The sequence below is a fragment of the Onychostruthus taczanowskii genome, unplaced genomic scaffold (assembly GCF_017590055.1).
Source record: "Onychostruthus taczanowskii isolate IOZ18803 unplaced genomic scaffold, ASM1759005v1 scaffold15, whole genome shotgun sequence".
Taxonomy (NCBI): domain Eukaryota; kingdom Metazoa; phylum Chordata; class Aves; order Passeriformes; family Passeridae; genus Onychostruthus; species Onychostruthus taczanowskii.
This window is the reverse complement of record NW_024498685.1, coordinates 13,984,495-14,005,498: the sequence shown is the minus strand read 5'-3', so window position 1 is coordinate 14,005,498 and position 21,004 is coordinate 13,984,495. Positions and strand designations below refer to the sequence as shown.

The 21,004-nt window shown below is 46.1% G+C and overlaps 1 long non-coding RNA gene across 1 annotated transcript; it reads left to right on the top strand.

Moving 5' to 3' along the window:
• Positions 1-245: 245 nt before the first annotated feature.
• On the top strand, positions 246-9,085 carry LOC121332895. The gene is made up of 2 exons (XR_005952218.1): positions 246-361; positions 8,815-9,085. It is a non-coding gene; the product is annotated as an uncharacterized LOC121332895 (long non-coding RNA).
• Positions 9,086-21,004: the final 11,919 nt, after the last annotated feature.

The following is a 21,004-nucleotide window of genomic DNA, read 5'->3' as shown; positions in this document are numbered from 1 at the left end:
AGGACGAGGTGAAATCCCTTGGCTGGTCATGAGGCGGCTTCAGAGACAAACAACACAATGCGAGTGCAAATAACAAAAGGGGGAAAAAAAAAAAAAGGAAAGAAAAAAAAAAAAAAAGGAGAGGGAGACCGGGAACAATGGGGGAGGAGAGGCTCGCCGCGCCGCGCCTGGCCGCCGCCGGCACCCCGGCAGGCAGCAGGAGGAGGAGGAGGAGGCGGAGGAGGAAGGCGATGTGGTGACAGCGGGGAGGGGGCTGCGCGGGGAGTCCCCCCGGCACGGCGGGGCTGCCTCACACCGTCCCCGACCTCCTCCCGCCGCCCGCCCCGCCGCGCACCGGGGCGGCCCTGCGCGGCGGCCACCGGTAAGTGACGCGCCCGCCGCCCCCGCGCACGGCCAGCACCATCCTCATCCTCGCTGTCCGCGGAGGCAGCGGGGGCGGCGCTGCCCGCCCGTACGGCCAGCGGTTCAAAGCGGCGGCACCGAGCCCATCCCGCCTGCCCCTCTGCTCCGCCCGGGAACTTCTTCCCCGAGCGGGGCTGTCGCGGGGACACACCGCTCCCGAGGTGTCCCTTCCCGAGGAGCGGTTCCCCCCTCCCGCCCTTTCGCCGGGAGTAAACACGCCGAGAGTTGCGTGTCCGTGGGCGTGTGCGTGTCCGCTGGCACCTCCCGCACGGCCAGCCCCTGTCACCGCGCACCGCGCACGGGCCCCGCTGCATCCCCGCTGCTCCGCTCCGCTCCGCTCCCGGCACCCAGCCGGCCGCGGGGCCCCGGGGCACAGGCAGAAGTTTGGGCTCCCTTCCCCTCCGCGCTCTCCCGCAGGGCCGAGGATGAGGCGCTGCGCTCGAAGCCCAGCGGCGTCCCCGCAGCCCCAGGCGTTACCTCGGCGGCCGGCGGGACCGCGGCTCCCCGCGCTGCTGCAGCCCGTGCCCGTGCCCGTGCCCCGCCGTGTCCCCGCCGCCCCGGGCGGGCGCGCAGCGAGCGCTTGTCTCCGCTCGTCGCTGCCCTCCTTCTCCCGCGGCTCGGTTGCAGCCCCGCCGTGTCCCGTGCCCGGGGGTCCGCGGCAGTGGTGCGGGGGAGCTGCGTTTCCTCCCTCCCGTTTTCCTGCCGCTGCTCCTGCCCCGTGCCGCGGGGCCCGTCCCGCTGCTGCGGGGGGACGGCGGGGCTGGAGGGTGGCGGCACCCCGCGCTCTCCGAGAACCGGGTCTGCCTCTCGCTCGCTCTCCCGCTTGTTTACTTACGGGGTCTTTTATTTTTAACGGAGCAGTTTGTACACGTGCTTTGCCGAAGCCGGCTGGACGGGGTTCGAGCCTGAGAGTGGGAAAGGCAGAAATCTGCGCCCTGAGCCAAATTGCTCAAAGAAGAGCAAGTTCGGTTATTATTCATCTCCACGAGGGAAGTCTTATCTTCTACAAATATTTGATACTGGGACAAGTCCAATAATTAACAAGAACAATCAAACAATTTCACTGCCTTCTTGGGGATTTAAAAAGTCATCATCTGGAATTCATGAACATTACAACTTTTTTTTTTTCTTTTCCCGTGCTTGGATATGTTACTGTATATGATCTTTTCTCTGTGTGTGTGTGTCCCTAAGTGATTTTACCCTTTCATGCAAAAAGATGCAAACCATTAACAGCACGGATAATATTCACAACTGCTGATTCAGTGAGACTTCAGACCTCTCCGTAGGAGTGGTGAGAGAGGGTGGTAACTCTGACGGGAAAAGGAGAAAAAAAGAAAAGAGCTGGAGGAATGTTTCTTTCTTGGCTTCCTCCCTACCTCTGTGGCAGGAACTCCCACGGGAGTCCTGTGGGTGGGACGGGAGCAGGGCAGATGGGAGCTTGGCCAGCTCTGTATGGGCGCAAGCATCAGCTCTCCCAGCCAGCCCCGTAACTCCTCACAGCAGAGAAAAAGCCAGGCTGGCAGAGGAACTTCAGGGGCGAGCTCTGCAGCAGCATTTCTGCAGAGCCGGGGTGCCAGGGAGGCAGCATGGCTCTCAGGGCCTGCAGTGACCAAGCAGGACACACAGGGATGGCCTGACTGTACCCAAAAACCCCAAGCACTAAGCCAACCTCAAACTTGCCTCTTCTGAATTAAATGCAGGCTTTTGAGAAAGGTGGCCACAGTGCAGGGCGTTTGTCCCTGCGCTGTCCCAGCCACCGAGCTGGGCACCAGTTCTGGCTCTGGCTGTCAGAGCTGCACCTCCTCAGCCCCCTCCTGCTCATGCAAATCCCTCTGCTGACGGCTGCTCAGTGCTGCAGAGGCACTGGAAGAGCTCAGGCATGGAGCTTTGCTCTGTCTCAGGTCATCTCAGACCCGGCCACTGCAGCCAGACCTCCACGGGTCAGGCTGGCAGGCTCTGGGTGTCCTCCCCACATCCTTCAGAGCTCTTTTCCCTTCATACCCTGCCCACAGCCTTTTTTAACTTGCATAAGCACTGCCCCCACCCTTTACTACTTGCTTTATGCCAACTCCTCCTTGCAATCATGATAAAGTTCCTTGCAGTTCAGCACAAGAAAGGAATAAGGGTGGCTGGGTCCAAAACTAATCTGGTGCAAAGAGAAAAAGCCAAATGCGGGTGCATTTTATTTAAGATCAAAAGCACAATGGTGTGAGATTGTATTATGCTCTCCACAGGAGCTGTATTTTTCTAGTTCTACAATAGGATTAAGGTGTTCAGTGGAAAAGAGAATTACAAAAAAAAAAAAAAAAGAAAGGAAGGAAGGAAAAAAGCCCCCATTGGACTGCTAGCAGCTGCATTTGAGTTTGTCTAGAATAATGAGGATATTTCATTCCTCAAAGACTCTAGCATCCTATTTCCAAATGCTTTTTTAAACAACTGTGAACGCCAATAATCATTTAATTTTTACTATTTATTGCAAATAATTAATTCTAGGGGTTTATTTATTTTTTCATTTAAAGGAAGGATGTTTGCCATTTCTGCATTGACTCATTTCAAGATTTTCAGTCAACCAAATGCTTTTTTAGTAGAACCTAAAGACATCTCCTTATTTAGCCCTGCATATTTGAGTGCACAGGATGTTGAATGTTAGCACACACGGGCTGGACACAGCTGGGAGCACAGCTTCAAGCCACTTTTCCACCCTGAATAACTAAAGAAAGCACAAAAGAAAATTTTCAGTGCAACTTACCCAGTGAAAGGTAGGCTACTGGGTAAAAATTGCTAGCTATTTTAGATTTGCAATTGGCAAAGCTCTGGCTAGCTCCCAGTTTCCCAGCACCAGGGAGGCATGGCCTGAGCCTGGTGCTGTTCTAGTGCTCATGGAACATGGCTGTGTTGAAATGAAAGGTAGCACACATCTTCCCAGTGAGCAGTGTGCACCTAAAAATCAGTTTGTGAAGGTGTTTTATGCACAGCTCTACGTTGGTTCCCCCCACCCACCCCTGAACCTGCAAGTTAAAGTTTTATGTATGATTCTAAGGAAAGAAAAATACAGAGAGATCCCTCTGCTCACACAGAGCTAATCTGTCTTTAGTTTTCCCTGGCTTTTTCCCTTCACTGCCACTATTCACAAGCTGCTTCTTGCCTCATCCTCCTAGAAAATTCATAGCTCCAGTTTTCTACTCCATTGAACCTTGGCACACTCATTTTCACAAGAGCTGTGGTGAAATGCCACCTTTCCCACATGGAAATGGTTTGTTACTACCTCTCAGAGGTATAAATGACAGCATTGAACAGCAAAGCCTGAGTCCTATAAAACAACATTATCTTTGTGCCGGAGTAATCCAATTATTGAGGTACTGAGATAACCTTAAAGCCATATCGAAATGAAGAAACCCCTTAGGAACTTACAAACATCTGTTTTCCTATCAGAGAGCATCAGCACAAGAACACCCTTACGTGGTCCCAATCAGTCCAAGCACCACTCTCATCTTTTACATTCAGCATGCCTTATCTGCTCCTCTGTAATAAAATCAGGGTGATGCTTGCACTGATTTCTGGCAGTAGGAAAAGCCTCTGTTGCTTAAATTAAAGCAATGTGGTTCTATGAAGCTCTTGTCTCTGTTCTCCCAGAGGCACTAGAGAATCCCATCTATAATATTTCAAAAAGACATTAAAATAACTTCCTAGGGAACATAAAACATGCTGCTGTTGTGTCCCTGAATAGGGCACTCTCTCCAGTTTCTCGTTAGCTGGTTCCTGAAATTAAATGATAGAATCATGTTTCAGCAGAGCAACTGGCAGTGTGGGTCCCACATTTAGGTCCTATTAACTAAATAAGGAATATATTTATTTTTAGTAGAAGGTGCATACAAAATCTAAAAGAAACAGGAAATGTTGATTAAATTAAATGTCAGTGTGGCGTTCTATAATTTAAGCTACTGCAGGCACGTGGAATGATAAAGAGAAGAGGAAGCCAGCTGAAAAAGTGAAGATACTTGCTTTGAGTTGTCCATGCTGAGCAAAAATTAAGTATTACAAGAATCTGTAAACAGCTTTCAGCTTCAATAATGGATTAAAGGCGTGAGCCACAATCATCTATCATGCTACCAGTGGTAACCCATAGATTTCAATGAGATTACTGGTATATATAAAAATAATCATAATCTATCAGGACATGCAGATGAATAAAGACAGTCACAAGGATGGATTTAAGAAGTAGGCTGGAACGTCATTAATACAATATTTTCACATGTCAAACAGTTAAGTGGGCCCAGCTCAGGGATTACAAAGCTACAATTTAGGGCAGATCTTCCCTAATCTCTTTTACAACGAGCTCACATCTGAAGCCCACCCCTCAACCCTTCCCCAGGAAAAAGGAGGAGGACCTAAACTCCACAAAACTTCATTTAGGTTTGCTTCTTTCCTAGGCACAAATCCAGTGGCAAAGTTCCAGATTTATTTTTTAATTTCATCCTTAGTCCACACTGAACATTATCAAAAGCTTTCCATTATTCCAACAGATGAATAAATATGTATATTCTCATATATTCCATTTCCAAATCCAGCTTCTTAGCCCACCCCTGACTCTGTGGTGCTACAGAGGCCATTAAAACATTTAAGCCTCTCCAACTCTGCCCTAATAGAAGAACATGATACCAGAACTGACACCAGAATTCCCCACCAAGAGGCAGCATCCCAAAATCACAGGGTATCTATTGTGATGGAGGAGAGGATTAAGTCCCAAACCTTAACTTCACTTTTGTGCCTGCCAGAAGTGAGAGAACCCACCCCGGATGACAGCTGGATGTCTCATGCATATATTCTGGCTGTCCCCTTTCCTTCTTGGCTGTTTACCCCACCACCAGGTTAATTAATAGTGTTTGCCATGGAGCCTCCTCTGGAGGAAGCCTTGCAGGATGAGAAACCATGTGGTGATGCTTGCCTAGGTGTGGGCACCAGCAGGAATGGCTCAGTGAGGGTCACTCAGGACTAATTAATGAGGGCACACCATTAGGATGATGCCTCAGGTTGTAGCTTTGCTATTTTTCACATTCTGAGCTGCTTTAGTGTGTGGGTCTGGGTTCGCATGAGGGGATGGTGAGCTCTGTGCACAGAGCAGGGAGACAAAACAATTCCTGCTCCAGCTGGGCACCAAGGACAAATGATCCCAATCTCAGCCCAGGAGCACAAACCCCGTGGGCTGCAGAGAGAAAAACAAGCAGGATGGGAGTGCAGGGGCTGAGCTGGAATTGGACACTGAACTGCAATGTGCACATGGAGCAGAGCTGATCCCAGGGAGAGACCCCGGGAGCGCTCGTGCATTTTGGGACCATTTGGGTTCATCTTGGGGGCAGCCCTGGCTGGGCTCTGGTGCTACCCAAGATCCTTGGAATCAATCCCTGCTTTATTCTTTAGCTCTGCCCAGCCTCTGTTCCAGATCAGCCTCTCAAGGCATCAGGGGCAGTGCAGATGTGGAACTTCAGACCGTGAAGGAATCCAGGTTGTGAGCTTCAAACTCAAACCAAGGCTGCAGCAAGGTTTTCAGGGTGATTTCCAAGAGTTTCGGGCACTCTACAAGGTGACAAAAAATGTGGCACAGACCTTTCCAAAAGGAAATGTGTCTTTCATTTTTTACATCTAGCCACGTTTTCTAAAACTGGTGACTGACTGAAAAAAGGAGGTAATCAAAATAATCTGCGACTTCTGAAAATAGAGGCCAGTTCCTGTGAGTAAGTTTTAGCAGGACTGAGCAGTTAGTGTCTTATCAGTAGCACAGGAACAGGGATTTGTATATACTGTTTTATTAAGATCATTATCTCTACAGTGCTCCTTAAATGAAAACAAAAGAAGAAAAAAAATGCCGTAAAAGGACAGAAAAAATGACTCACTTTCCCATCATTGCCAAAAGCCTCCAATTTTCAATACAATCAAGGTGTGTGCCACAAGATAGATTTTTTTTTAATAGGTATTTAGGTGCAGTAATTAATATTAAAATAAGCGTGGAAAAAAAATGGTATGACCTTGTTTAAAATTTAGCACATTGCTGTAGGATTATTCTCCAGCATGTATGCAATAAATAATACCCTTAAAAAAGCAAACAGACATAGCAAAACCAAACAAAATTAAGTAAAAAATGGCCAAATGTCTAAACAAAAGATATTCTGTCTTAGTACACAGTTTGTTCTCTGAATTTGTGATCATTGTTTGAAAAATCAGAGAGCATATACAATTTTTGCTACATCATTTCTCATGCAAAGCTGTTTTCTTGCACTACCATCTTTTGTGGAGTAACAGAGCTCCTAATATCCTTAAATTACTATCATAAAAACAAAAAGGAGAGGAGGTTGCACTGCAATGAGGTGTCGTTTGTGTTCATAACAGGGCAATCATTGATTTAAAATTGGCATTGGGGCTCCTTTTGTGAAATGATTGCTGGGTTAGGAAAACAACCCTTTCAACTGGCAACATCTGAATTTCTAAGGAAGGACTGGGGTTTAGCACTTGTTCTGGTCTGTGCTGACTCTTAGACCTGCACCTATTTCTCTGTGTGCATATTCTATTGCTCTGGATGTGTCCTAGAGGAATGCTTGTAAGATCATTGTCTGGAAGGTTCAAATAGATTTATATTTTACCTTTAATGAAAAAAAACAAACAAACAAACAAACAAACAAAAACCAAAAAAAAAAAACCAAAAAAAACCCCAAAAAAACCAAAAAACCAATGGCATATAAATAAAATTTTCCTAAGAACTCAAAGCCTGTTTTACCTCGTGCTGCAGGTCTGCAGTGAAGGATAAGCAGCACCAAAAAACCAATGGCATATAAATAAAATTTTCCTAAGAACTCAAAGCCTCGTGCTGCAGCAAAATATTCTCTGTTCTGCTTTTCCAGTGTGTGGGCATTCAGGCTGCTCCCTACAAATGGCTGCACAAGGTGAGAGGCACAGGGAATCAGGCCCCAAAGATTTTCTATACTGGATCAGACCACTGGTGCATTAAGTGTGTCACCTCACAGCTGGATGCTCCAAAATGAACCTAGCTGTCTGTGCAGTACTGTGGGAGCTGCTCTGGCACTCAGGTTGCATCCAGGAGAGGAGAGTGGGGTTTTGCCTTTTATTTTCTTAGTGCATCTAGTCAGAGCTGCCCTTATTTGGGATCAAACCGTTCAGACTTCCTCAGCAGTTAAACAAGAGTATCTGACTCTGGTTGTGAAACAGGATGTAAGACGTGGCATTAGAAATTATAAATAATAGCATGAGAGAAAACAACACAACAAACACTGCTTTCTCACTGTTTTCATGTGCTTATCTGGTGTAAGAAAATAGTCTGCAACATGAGAAACACAAAATCAGTGTTCCATGATTTACATCAGGGCATTATGCACTGCAGAGCTAATTTGTGGAACTTTGCAGCTTCGTGTAATTGATTCATTTAAATCAGAAATGTGAGTTAATATTACATGAACAATAATCATATACAGTATTAGGAATTTCCAGGTATTAGAACACAAAGTAGCACAAATATATCAACACACAAAGCTGTGCAAACCTTTCAGAGCTTTCATATGCTGAACCCAGCGAGAATCAAATCTCAGCACATCAAGTCATAGGCACAAATATTCCTAAACCACTTCAACTTGCTGATTTCAGCATCCAAAAAGTCACCAAAGCAGGTGAGCAAAACTTAGCACACGTGCTGGATACATTGATCCTAGATGTCCCATGTTCAGAAGTATTCCAAAAGCAATGACATACCTGCTATGTGACTGAAAGTCAATAGCTCTCAGAGGTGCCCCTGAATTGCTTCTCTGGAGCTCAGTTTCAGCCACCAAAAACCCCCAACAAAACCTACAAAGAAAATGCATGTGCCTACACTCACAAAAAAAAAAAAAACCAAATTAAAAACAACCCCAAACCAAACAAACTACCCAGCCAAAACCCAAACACTTATGCTGCAGGCTTACATGCTATTTTTTTTTTAAAGAGTTTCATTTCAATAATATTTTTAAACATATGCCATGTGACTGGTGATCCAGCTTCCCCAGTTCACACAGCAGAACATGAAAGCTTTCAAGAACAGGTGTCCCACCATCCATTCACTCTTAGTCATTCTGAAACATAACACTTGGCTGCAAGTCTTTTGCCAAAAAATTAAGGTCATTCAGGAAAATATTTTTTAATCCCCCTTTTTTCTTTTTTCTATTTTGATAGAACTGCCTCTCTTCAGGCAAAATAAAGTAAGAGATGAGTAAACCAATGATCTCTTTCTGCAAATGTTTATGTGAAGAGCCGTTATTGATAAAGTTGAAGTTTCCCCAGTGAGAATCAGCTTTTCAGTGGGATTTGTTTAAGTGGGCTGATTTGACTTTTTGGCCAGGTAACTGAAACACCTCTTGTGATCTTCTGCTGCAGGTGAGGAGCTCATGGGCTATGGCTGAGCACCAGGCAGCCCCAGGATCTGCTGGAATTCAGGGAGAGCTCCTGGCAGGGACACCTGAGGTTCAGCCTCCTGCTGGCACCGGGTCAGGGCCCTGTGCAGAAGAGTCAAAGCAGGAAAGAAGGCCAGAAGAGAAGATGGCAGGCCACGAGGATGAAATCAAAATAGAAGCAAGAAGTCAAGTGGCAGAAAATTGTCTATTAGACAAATTTTTAAAAAGTCCTCACTAAGAACCTGTCAGACAAATGAGAAGTCTCTGAATTAGTGTGTGTGTGGTGGGGGGTGTTTGCATTTTTGTCTTTCAACTGACTTCAAAACAAACCAAAAAGTTTGGAAGAAAACAAAGGTCTCTAGTATGGCCTTTTGTTCAGAAAGAAATCTGCACTAAAACCCTATTGTATTCATCCTCCAAGCCAGGAGCAGGGCTGGTATTTGTAAATCCAGGGCAGGGATTAGAAGCCAGGCTTGCAGACAAAGAGCAAATCCAGGAGTTCACAGCAAGGACTCTCCCACTGCAATATTCTTGAAGTCCTTCTCACCCAGACACCAGCTGTTCATACCTGCAATTACCTTTTTCTTTCGTAGCTTCAAACTGATACTTTCACAGTGAAGGCCTTGATGCAGTTGATTAATAAATTTCTTATTTGAGTAAGGAGGTTTTGAAAAAGAAGAGTGACTGTGAGATAACTGGTGTCCATGGGGAAGGAGGGAGAAGGGCCAACATTAGGTGTGGGACAAGAGGAAGAGGCACCAAGGGAGACACAAAGGAGTCCTGAAGAGCATCACTCATCAAGTAGGGAGTTTTAACACTGCTTACTGTATATAGGCTGCTCCCAGACTTTTGGGACTTTTCAAGGCTTTCAGAATAATTAAATATTAGTCTTTGTTTTTATAGCAGGGAAGGATGTTTTTACTCAGGAACATCTAGCATTCCTGAAGCACTCCCAAGCTGGAAAAGCTATCTTTACCTATTTCAGCTCTCTTTGTTCACAGTTAAATTTATTTAGTGGCTGAATAGTTGGGATGGCATTGAAAACAAATTACCTTCCTACTCTCATGTTACCTTCCCCTATCACCTGTTTACCCTCCTTGCCCACCGTTTTCCTAAAAAGCAGCTTGGTGACAAGGATTCCCATTTCTGTGGTGCCACAGCCCAACAGAGAGCAATGCACAGAGATTAATGTCATTTTTGAAGGAATTTTTTTTTACTTGTCACTTTTGAATTTTTTTTTTTTTTTTGGTTTTGGGTTTTTTTTTTTTTTTTTTGAGACGCTTATTCCACAGAGGTGATAAATGCAATCTTGCTTGTTACTGTGATTCACAAACTCCTCTTCACCCCCTCGGTGTAATCAATTCCCTGATGATCAGTGCTCAGCCAGTGCTTGTGTGTGCCTGGGTGTGTGTGTCAGGCAGAGCAAGTGTGCAATGGAGCTGGAGCTCACCCTGCTCCACGCAGCATGTGAGCATCCTGTGACTGGAAATATGCTCCCTTGCATAATCCTGAGATTAGCAAAGTCCTAGTAAAGGATGTCAGACAGAAAAAGGAGGAGGAAAAATGCTTAAGGTAAATACAGAGGGAAACCCAGTCTAAGAAATTAACCAACAGGGTTCCTGCTCAGTTCTGGCTGCATCTCTGTCATTGCCTGTGTGAACCGGAGCGAGGCATCACAACTCCTCTGGCCTTAAAATCCCTTCCCTTAAAAACAAGAACTGAAGTAGGTGGAGCTATTTGAAAGATCCTTGGCTGTTTAGAAGATGAGTTGTGCCAGAGCCAGTTGATGATAACCAACTTCTGACAGACAGAGGAGGGAAGGTTAGCAGATCATGAAATACGCCCTGCTCGATGTGTGACATTCATGGAAAAAGTCACTGGCTGGAAGTGATTATCATCTTGGCAGCTGTGCTTGGTGGGATGAGGCACTGGGGCAAACACCTGAAAGGTGCTAACTGGCCTTGCTCAGGTGTGTTGCTGGCTGCTGGCATTTTTGATGCTAAAAGGGGAGGTGATTCCCAGACATCCCTCTGCAGGAAGGTGCCATGGGCGTTTTAAGAGTTGCACTTCCACAGGAGGAGTTCCCATGTTCTTCTGTCCAAGAACTCACCCCACAGCCTTTGTGCAACTGGGAGGCTCCTGGACAGGATGGACAGTGTCTTCACTGACAGAGAACATGGATAAATTATACCAACTATAAACTGAATCCCTGTGCCAAATCCTCGCATTGCAGACTTGGGGCCAAAATGAAGTTTTTTGGTTGGGGATTTTACAAGGAAACCTATAACCAAAACTGTCATAGCAGCCTCCACTACATCCAAAAGAGGAGGCAACATCTTACAGAATTTCAGGTGAATATTGGAATTGAATATCAAACCTGAATACATCTCTATGGGTTGCAGAGATCTCCTGCTGATTTTATTTCTAAAGACAAGACAGTTCACCCCCAGAGGTTCTTTTGCTTGTATAGAGAAAATAATCTCTCCTCAGATCATCTCTCTGTCTGTCTGTAACCCATAGAGTTTGCACCAGCAGTCCTTTCATTTGTGGTGAACCCTATTTTTGGCTGGGAGCAGAGGTGAGGGAGGCAACCAAGAAAAAGCTTCAGAGGAAGCCTCAGCTCGTGCCCACAGAAGTGTTTTTCCAGATGGGGTGTCCCCTGTGCTCTCCCCAAACCCGCTGCCCTGCCAATACCCTCCTCAGGCTGTGCCCAGGAGCTCGGGAAGCGGTGGCATCTGTGGGGACAGCTGGGGACAGCCCGGGGCTCCCCGCAGCTGCACCAGCCCTGGGCAGCCTTCCCTGCACACCTGGCAAGGCACCAAAAACCCATTTGAGTCTTTAGCAAAGATATTTCCCTCCCTCGTGGTGTTTTGAGTCCTTTCTTGGAGCCTTTGTTCGCCGGGCTTGGCAGGAGTCCAGGCAGCCCACAGACAGAACAATGCAGAGCTCCAAGCCCAGGTTGAGTGGTGGGTCAGGGTGGGCTCAGCACGTTCTCCTCCTTCCAGAAACCCCTTCCCTCGCCCCTCTGCCTCGTTGCTTTGCAGCAAGGTGGAATGGAGCACATCATCTACCCAGCTGGGGGAAACCCAGTGTCCCTGAGCTCGTTGTTAGGTAAGAACGGAGCAGAGTGGAAAAGTCGAGAAAGGAATTTGTGTGTGTACCTGCAGAGGCTCCAACCCGCCCTTTGTGCGTGCACAAAGAACACCAGGTATTTACAGACAAAAGTAATGAATCTACAAGGGTGTTTAATCCTTGTCTTTTAATTCTGGTTTCTTCACCAGCTGAAGTGTCTGTGGTTTGAAATTCACATTATCACAACTTTCTTGGTCTCAGTGATCCCCTTCCCAAAGCAAGTTACTTGTTGCAGAAGTAAATTACTTCATATCATTTTCTTAGAAGATCATTAAAAGAGTTTCTCGTAGCATTCGGGTTGCCAGTTTGAACTGGGTGGCAAACAAGAGGTGGCAAACTAATTAGCACCTCAGAGATATAACAGATTAAAAGTGAGTATTTCTGTCTCATTTTGAACCCGCTCAAATACAATGGATCTGTAAATTCAGCTCAGAAGCTGTTGGGGCTGAATTCTGCTCAGAAGAAATTATGTTCAGAGAAGCCAGAGAAAGCATGACAATGAAAAGTAAAGCACAAGACAGAACAGAAATCTGATAGGATGAAATGTCCAAAAGATTACATGGAAACCAAACAGAAATAGGAATGCTTCTGTTAAAAGACAAGCGAATGAACAACAACAACAACAAAAAAGAAAAGCCCAACTTTACAGCAGCCCAGCCTGAGGGAAGCCCTATTTCCATGTATACCATAAGGGTTAGTTTTCCTAGAAAATGAGCTACTTCAATTGCCATTGCAGAAAGGAGAGCCTTGCTATTCCCCTGCAAGAAGTAGCAAGCCACGTGAATTCCTTTCCCCCAGTAAGTAACTCACAGAGGATGTGATTCTGCAGAGCAGTTATCTGGGCAGTGCTAGTGCTGCACAAAGTGCCAGGGATATGGTGAGGGCCCATATGTCTGCAGATCCCCCCAGCACAGGCACATCCACGAGACGTGGGAGGTGGAAAAAGCAAAGCTGAGTGCAGTCCACACCAGCACCCTTAAATCTTAGAGCCACAAGTGTTTGTACATCTGCTAGTGAGGATTAGACTGTCCAGATCATTAAAATTCAATGCATAAGTAGAAATACTTAAAATACAAAAGAAAAAAACTTTATATAGCAATTTCCCCCCTCCTTCTGAGCTGGTTTCCCTGTCAGTGTAACTCTGCCAGCTTTAATGCCTGTTATTTTTAATTTGCTGCACAAGAGGAAAGGCAATCAGGGAAGTTCATGTGCTCACATACTCTCATACACATGCGTGCTTCGATAGATATCATACATAATTTCTCAAAGTAAATATGTGGTGATTAATTTAATAAAAGAAATAATTGCAAACAGCATACGGGGTCATGGGTGACAAATCTAATCATTTACTGAGAGTAATATATGCAGAAATAAACAAGATATAGCTTATAAGCAATGTGTGGGAAGTTAGCTATGATTCAGGCAAGCGTTTGGATTTCTTGTTTGTGGACAGAAGGTTGCAAATTTAACCACTTAACAGACACCTCTCTAATTTCCTGGTAATTAATGATTTTTGTAATGATTATTAAGGCCTCCAGCCCTAGTACTGGCAGCTCATTATTGTATTTGTGAATTAACTGTAGCAGTTAAAAATATAGGTGGACAAGAAGCAGCTCCATCTTATCCTGGGCTGCTGCAGCACTCTGAACTAGAACGTGTAACCCCTCTAGTGGAAACTGGGAAAAGTGGAAAAGTGGCTCCAAAGAATTGCCCACGGTAAGACACGGGCATCCCCAGTTCCTCCAAGATCCATAAATGAAAATTTCCTTGATTCTGCATCCCTTCAAATGCCCTGGGCTCAGAAAAAATGCAGCGTCACTGATGTTCTACTGCAGGATGCAGGAAAAGTGCTGGGAATAGAATGGGGTGAAATGAAGGAAATAAGGTTTGGGCCAAGCATCCTGTTTCACTCCAATGAGAACACAATTAAGCTGAGCCACCCTGAGAAGTTTCCTTTCAATAAACAGCCCCATCAGTTTCAAAGTCCTTTAGAGCATGGGTGCTGAAACAGTGCAATCAACAGAGAAAAAAGGCTGTATAACTTAGGGTATAAACTCAGGGTACCCTCATTTCTTCTGACACACCTTTGGGTGGGATGCATTCCCACTGCAGAGAAAGGGACTGTTGAGTTATTTGAATGGTCTCATTCTCCTCCACAAAATGGACTGAACTTTGTTATTGGTGCACAGGGCTGTGGTTGCACGCTCTGAACACTGAGCTCTGAGCCCCACAGTCCTGAGCTAGCCAGGACCTCTGGCCTCATTCCAGCCATTGGCTTTCTCCCATCTCAGCTTCCCCGCTTTCAAACTAGTGAAAATACTTAACCCTGAGTTCCTCAAAGCTGAAATGTACACTCAGCAGCAAAGGAAAGTTATTAAGTCTATATACACAGCACGAGTGTGTAAGCACACAGCACCTGGCTTCCCAAAATCCCCATCTTCACACACAGATAGAAACCACCCTGGACACACCAAGCAATCATTGTGTGCTCCTTGTCCTCATCAGGAATTCCTGTATTGCAAAGACAGCCACTCTTTCATCACTACATCGTCTCCATATCAAAATGAAAAGAGTCAATAACTCTTTAGACACGCTACCAAAAGGTCACTGACCTGAGGTCGATCGTCTCCATATCAAAATGAAAAGAGTCAATAACTCTTTAGACATGCTGAGGTCATCTGTGTTGGGGTGAGAGCAGAAAATACTTTTTGAGCAGAAGGATAACTGTGAAAGAAAAGCTTAAATAAAGTCTTCTCTGTAAAGCAAGGTTAATCAAGTTGTGCCTGTGCACATCCCAAATGAAGTTAGAATTAGGTGGTGAACAGGCAATGCCACAAATTTGTCACAACAGGACAATAACTTTCCTTCTCAAACAACTGTCCTTCAGGGGGAAACTGAAGCCCCCTCACAGCCAAGCTCAAGTCTCCACGCAGTTCTTTTAAGCTCTTCCTACTCCCTTTGCACAGCAGTCTGGACGTGCTGAATTGGGATGATGGGTCCCCATTGCACATGCAAATTGCAATATGCTGGGTTGCCCTAGAGTGGCACAGCTGCTGACAGGAGGAGCAGGAACACCTCTCCTTGTCCACTTTTGCAAAATGAGGAGAAGCAGAAAACAATTATTTCTGTGAATCCGTCTTGGACCCTTTTTTGCCGCCTTTTTTCCCCATGAAAACTAAGGTTGGCTTTTTCTCATCTTTCTCATTTTAGAGGATTAATATCAACCATTAAGATGTTGAATGTATATAATTATATATTTTTTCACTCAGTGTATACTCAAAACTCTATAGATTTACAGACTTTTCAAGTGCTGCTTGTACATGTATCACCATTCTGTGATACAGGAGTATTCATCACATACTTTTTTTTTCATTTAAATATTAATGTGCGCAGGTAATTTTCCCATATACAGTAAATGTGGTCAAAGCATAAGTGTTGAAAACTAGTCAGATGCTAGAAAGTGTCATGCCCGATTCTAGAAAAGCTTCTCGGAACAGACACAGCTGGTCAGGAAATACCCCTGCCCGCAATCCAGGCTTGGTTAGCTTTTTAAAAAGGGGCTTTTAAGGGGTTTCATTTTAATATTTTAATGCCAGCAGGTTGTGGAGCCTTACAGTAATCAATCCTTAAAACTGATTAATTCCGAGGATGCGCTAAAGGGTGTGCTGCTATATAAAAAGAAAAGGGGATTTTACCCGTTTGTCATTTGCATAATGATTGAGGACTCCCCTCAGTTGAGTGCTGGCTAATTTGCAAGACAAAAACCGAATGCTCACTTTCAACGCGCACCTAGTTAGGTCCTGGTGGAAACCCAGCCCGAGACTTCTCCTTGCATGTTTGCATACAGCTGAACCCGCACCTTCAGAGGATTTTAAAGTGCTGCCACCGAGATTTTCAAATCAGCCTGTGAAATTTAACGGGATTTTCACAAGCCAGCCTCTACTCTATTTTGAGAAATCGAGAGTAAGCGCAGGTGCAAACAAAGATACTAATGCGAGTTCTATCTCAAAGTCTAAGAGCCGGTATAAAATAATTAGAAGCCATCAATCAAGTACGTGTTTTCTGGTGTTTTCGTGGTAGCAGAAAGGAGAAGCGCAGGATCCCCGAATAACTCAGCGCGCTGCTCCTCGCCTGCGCTGAGAGAGAGCTGATCACACGGGACAGGACCGCTTGATCCCAGCAGCAGGTCCTGCTCGGTGCTGTCTGAGCGATGAAAACAGCGGGGCGGTGCTCGGTCCCTCTCCAGGAATTCCTCAGGGCTGGCACCTGCCCGCAGGACCCCCCGGGTTAAACCCCCCGCACTCCAGCCGCTGTCCCGCTATTCGCGGCACAAGCGAGCGGGATGTTTCTGCGCCCCGATGCTTTTTCAGGACCAGCAGACTTCCCACGTTTCCCACGGCTGTTCCACTCGGTGTTCCTGTGTTTAGGAGCTCGACAGGCTTTACAAGCAGGAGCGCGGCTCGGAGCCGCGGGCATTGCCCGAGCGCGCGTTCATTTACAGCGCTGCCCTGCGCAGGTTTCGCTGGCAGCCCTCCGCAGTTTCTGGCCGGCCCAGAAACTCGGTTCTCCTTTCCGAGCACCCGCAGTTTCTGGCCGGCCCGGTTCTCCTTTCCGAGCACACGAGCAGCCGCTGTTCTCGGGGCAGAGCAGCCCGCAGGAACCCTGCGGCATCCTCCGGGCTGGCTCCGGCAGCGCGGGGCACCGGCGCTCCGGTGTCTGCCTTAAAAACACACCTGCTCTCAACAAGGCTCTGTGCAGCTGAAGGGTTTGCAGGAATTCCGTACAACCTGCCTCTCCGTCTCTCCGTAAAGCCCCAAAAATCTGTGTGCCTGCCCAAGTGTCCCGCTGCAAGAAGTTACCTGCGTGGGCTTGATCAGCACTGCCTGCTCCACCCGAGAACTACTTCCCCAGCTGCACACGCACAGATTTGATTGAAAATACAGAAATGGAAATGTAACACCTTCCCCACACCAATCCTGAAGTGTTTTGGAACGGCCTCCTTGGACGTGCAGCATGTGATGCCATCATGGGCCACAATTCCCAGAGGTTTGATCAGGGAGCCCATTCTGTCACTGCTCCAGAGGGACGGGACACTGCTCTGAGCGAGGTCCCTGCACATCTGGAAGTTTGCTGGGTTTGAGTCAACTGGAAAATTAACTCTGTAGTAGTGCTCATTTTCTTCACGGTGGCTGGTGTGGACTGTGGTTTGGAGTTGTGCAGGAAGCAGTGTTGGTAACACAGGGATGGGATATTTCAGCTCTTGCTCACACAGAGCCAAGGCCTTTCCTCCCCTCACCCAGCAGTGGGGGGCACAGGGAGTTGGGAGGGGACACAGCCAGGAGAGCTGACCCCAACTAACCCATTGTCCCAGAACACATGGATCATGATCAGCATATAAAGCTGGGGAAGCAGGAGAAGAAGGGGATGTTTGCAGTGATGGTGCTTGTCATCCCAGCTCACTGCCACGTGTGATGGAGCCCTGCTGTCCCAGAGAGGGCTGAACACCTGTCCATGGAAAGCAGGGAATTAATTCCTTCTTTTGCTTTGCTTGTGTTTTCCCTATTCAGCTTTTGCTTTACCCATTCAACTGTTTCTATCCAAACTTGGGAGTTTTCTCACTTTGACCCTTCCCATTTTCTTCCTCATCCCTCAGAGGACAGTGAGTGAGGGGCTGTGTAGAACTTAGTTGGGGTTAAACCACGACAGCAAGTGAAACATTTCACTTTACTGCATGGGATAATGTCTCTCTCTAGTGGCTAGGTACAGTCACTATAGCCACATGCTTTACTTGCATTTTGGATGGCATTTCTAGTTAAACAATCACTGCCATAATCAAATCCTGTGCTAAAGGTCCCAGGTTAAAGCAGTTTATTGAGCACATCATCAATACGCAGTCCTGACTTCACTGAATCCAATTAGAGAATGTTCATTTTGCAGGGATTGTCAGCTGGTTACTTTCACAGAAAGAATATTGCTTACAAAGAGGCAGAAGTTGGTGAAAATATCCAAGGCCTGGGAATTTGTTTCTGACTGAGTATATCTCAACCAAACTAAAGCTTTTGGCACTGTTTGTCTCAGGACACTTCTGAAATCCCAAGGATATACAATATTTAGAGGGAGGTGAGAATAATCTTTTCCCTCTGCTCCTGATGTATTTCAACTTTTTGTTCTAAAAGTCAACAGAACATTTAAATGGGGGAAATTCTAATAAAAAGGGGTGATGTTTGAGTGTTAAAAGGCTGCTAACTTGATAAGGTTCTCTCATCCTCTCCACTTGCTCACAAGCAATAATTCAGTTCAGGTGGTCAGTGACCAAAGGCCAGATTTTTAGAAGTGATTAGATGGAAAAAAGAGAATAACAATGCACCTAGAAGGAACTTCTGAAATAGACATTTTCTATTGTGCATATGGAGAAATTTTCATTGAATACCTGCCCTGTTATAGACCCAGCTTTCTCTAAACAATAACTGACCTTCACCCTTACTGATATGCAACAGCTGTTTGGTAAAAATAAAGTAAGGATTTCTGTTTTGTAAAAATAAAGTAGGAATTTCAGTCCAGCCTTTAGTGTCCAACCAGCACCATGGTCATTGATGATGTCTGGGGTAGGAACTCGTCACAGCAAGACACCAAGGGGAGCCAAGCAGCACATGCTGCCACTGTCCAGGTGATGTGCATCAGTGAGAGATTTCTACCTTTGGGCCTGCCTGTCTTCAATGAGAGTCACCAAACCTCATGACTGAAACACCTCCTGGTGGTGTTTTTAGCACACCTGGCCAGTTATACCAGTGGGAAATGGAAATCCTTGGCGGATGTCTTGCTGATGCCCTGAGAAGGCTGCCCTGGAACAGAGGCTGGGCAGAGCTCCAGAATAAAGCAGGGATTGATTCCAAGGATCTCCTCCATGGATCCACCTTGGGCAGCACCAGAGCCCAGCCAGGGCTGCCCCCAAGATGAACCCAAATGGTCCCAAAATGCACGAGCGCTCCCGGGGTCTCTCCCTGGGATCAGCTCTGCTCCATGTGCACATTGCAGTTCAGTGTCCAATTCCAGCTCAGCCCCTGCACTCCCATCCTGCTTGTTTTTCTCTCTCCAGCCCATGGGGTTTGTGCTCCTGGGCTGAGATTTGGATCATTTGTCCTTGGTGCCCAGCTGGAGCAGGAATTGTTTTGTCTCCCTGCTCTGTGCACAGAGCTCATCATCCCCTCATGTGAAGCTCAGAACTGTACACTAAAGCAGCTCAGAATGTGAAAAATAGAAAAGCTACAACCTGAGGCATCATTCCCAACGCAGTGCAACTTTGCTGCAGCCAATGGGAGAGATGGGAACTGCAGGAGAGAGAGAAAGAAATCCTGGATCAGGAGGGGATGTGTTCTAGTGCTAGCAAATAAACCACTGCTCTTGCATGTGGCTAAGCCAAGAAAGGAAACTTTGGGATGGGGAACAGCAGGGAAAGCACTTCCACCAGATTACAAACAAGACATTAGTTGGGGATGGGGAAATAATATCCTCATATTCTCCCAGGGCTGCCAAACAAATCTGTGGCAGAAAAACAAGATCTGAGATTTCATTCCAGTTTTCTAGTCCCTTTCTGCATTTTCTAGACCATACTATTTTTCTGCTTAGGACAAAACAGCCAAACAAAAAAACCTCAAACAAATGAGATCCTCGTCAGGGATGAGCTGTGGGACTGATATTTTAACATTAACACATAGCTTGCTGTATCCTGGCAGGCTCTGGCACTGCATTTATTGGGGGCAAACAAAGGTTTTGCCTATAAACCCAGAATGAAATGGCAGAATTTGAACTTCTGCAATTGCCTGAAGAGTTATCACACTCAGGGTGGTTTGCTGGCCCTTCTGCCAGGATCAGGAGATAAACAGCCCTGAGACAAGAAGGACCAGGCTGTCCTCTGCTGTGGCAGGACAGTAGATGCACCCAGAGGACAGCCAGGAATTCCTGGCACTGCCAGGGGTCTGTGCCACTCCGGGTGAGCCCTGCCGCAGCTAATGGCCCATTTCAGCAGGGAATAAGGCCTGTGCATTGCAGCTGGGCATGAATATTGATAATAGCCGCCAAACGCTGTGCTTTCCATCTCCCCTCCCAGGAGGGGTGAAGTGCTTTCTCAGCAAGGGTGAGACAGTGCTTCCAGGGAGGCAGGAAGGGGAAAATTGTCTCCCGTTTCTGCTGCCTCAGGGCTCGCTGCTGCTTGTACAAAAACAAGTGGTGAAGCTGCCATTTACTTGGGAGGAGGCAGGATCAGACCCTCATTTTCCTGCCAGACAACACACCCTCGTAATTATGTATTCACACCATATTTTGATAATGGTTCCTTACAGACTAATTAATATGAATGCTTAAGAAGTCTAGTTTGAATATGTTGGTACTGAAGGGGAGACTGCAGTCCTGTGGGAGGCTATCCATATTTCCCACTGATGAGTACCTTAAATCTTAATGCCTGTGAAGAGAGGGGAGCACATGAATCTACAGAGATTCTTCTTTTGAAATCAGAGATTCCTTTCTTGAATCTACACAAATGCTTCCTTTACAGGATAGATTTCCTACAATTAAAAATCAGTTTTCTTGGGAGCAACAGCGAGGATTATTTTTAGTTTCCAATAGATGTGTCTCTGTTTGAGGTCTAATATAACATGCAAACTCCGGAGCTTTTCCTGCCATCTAGAGGTGTGGATTCTCTGGTGACTCACTGAGTGAGTTGCCTTTGTGGCACGTCTCTCACCACAGCACTAACAGGGGCTTTTTCTTCTCTCCAGCCAGCACTTTTCATGAACATTGCAGGGACTTAGCAACTTTGAAAACACTGCCTTTCTTGATGATGAGCACAAAAGTTTATGGGGAAGGATGGGCAAACAGAGATCAATTACCAGGTAAGACCTGTTTCCTTATGAAAGTGGTTGTAGAGTAAAAACAGTAAAATGAAAATATCCTCTTTCTAAAAACAAAACAAAACACACACCAAAAAAAAAAAAAAAAAAAAAAAAAAAAAAAAAAAAAAAAAAAAAAACCAAAAAAAAAAAAGA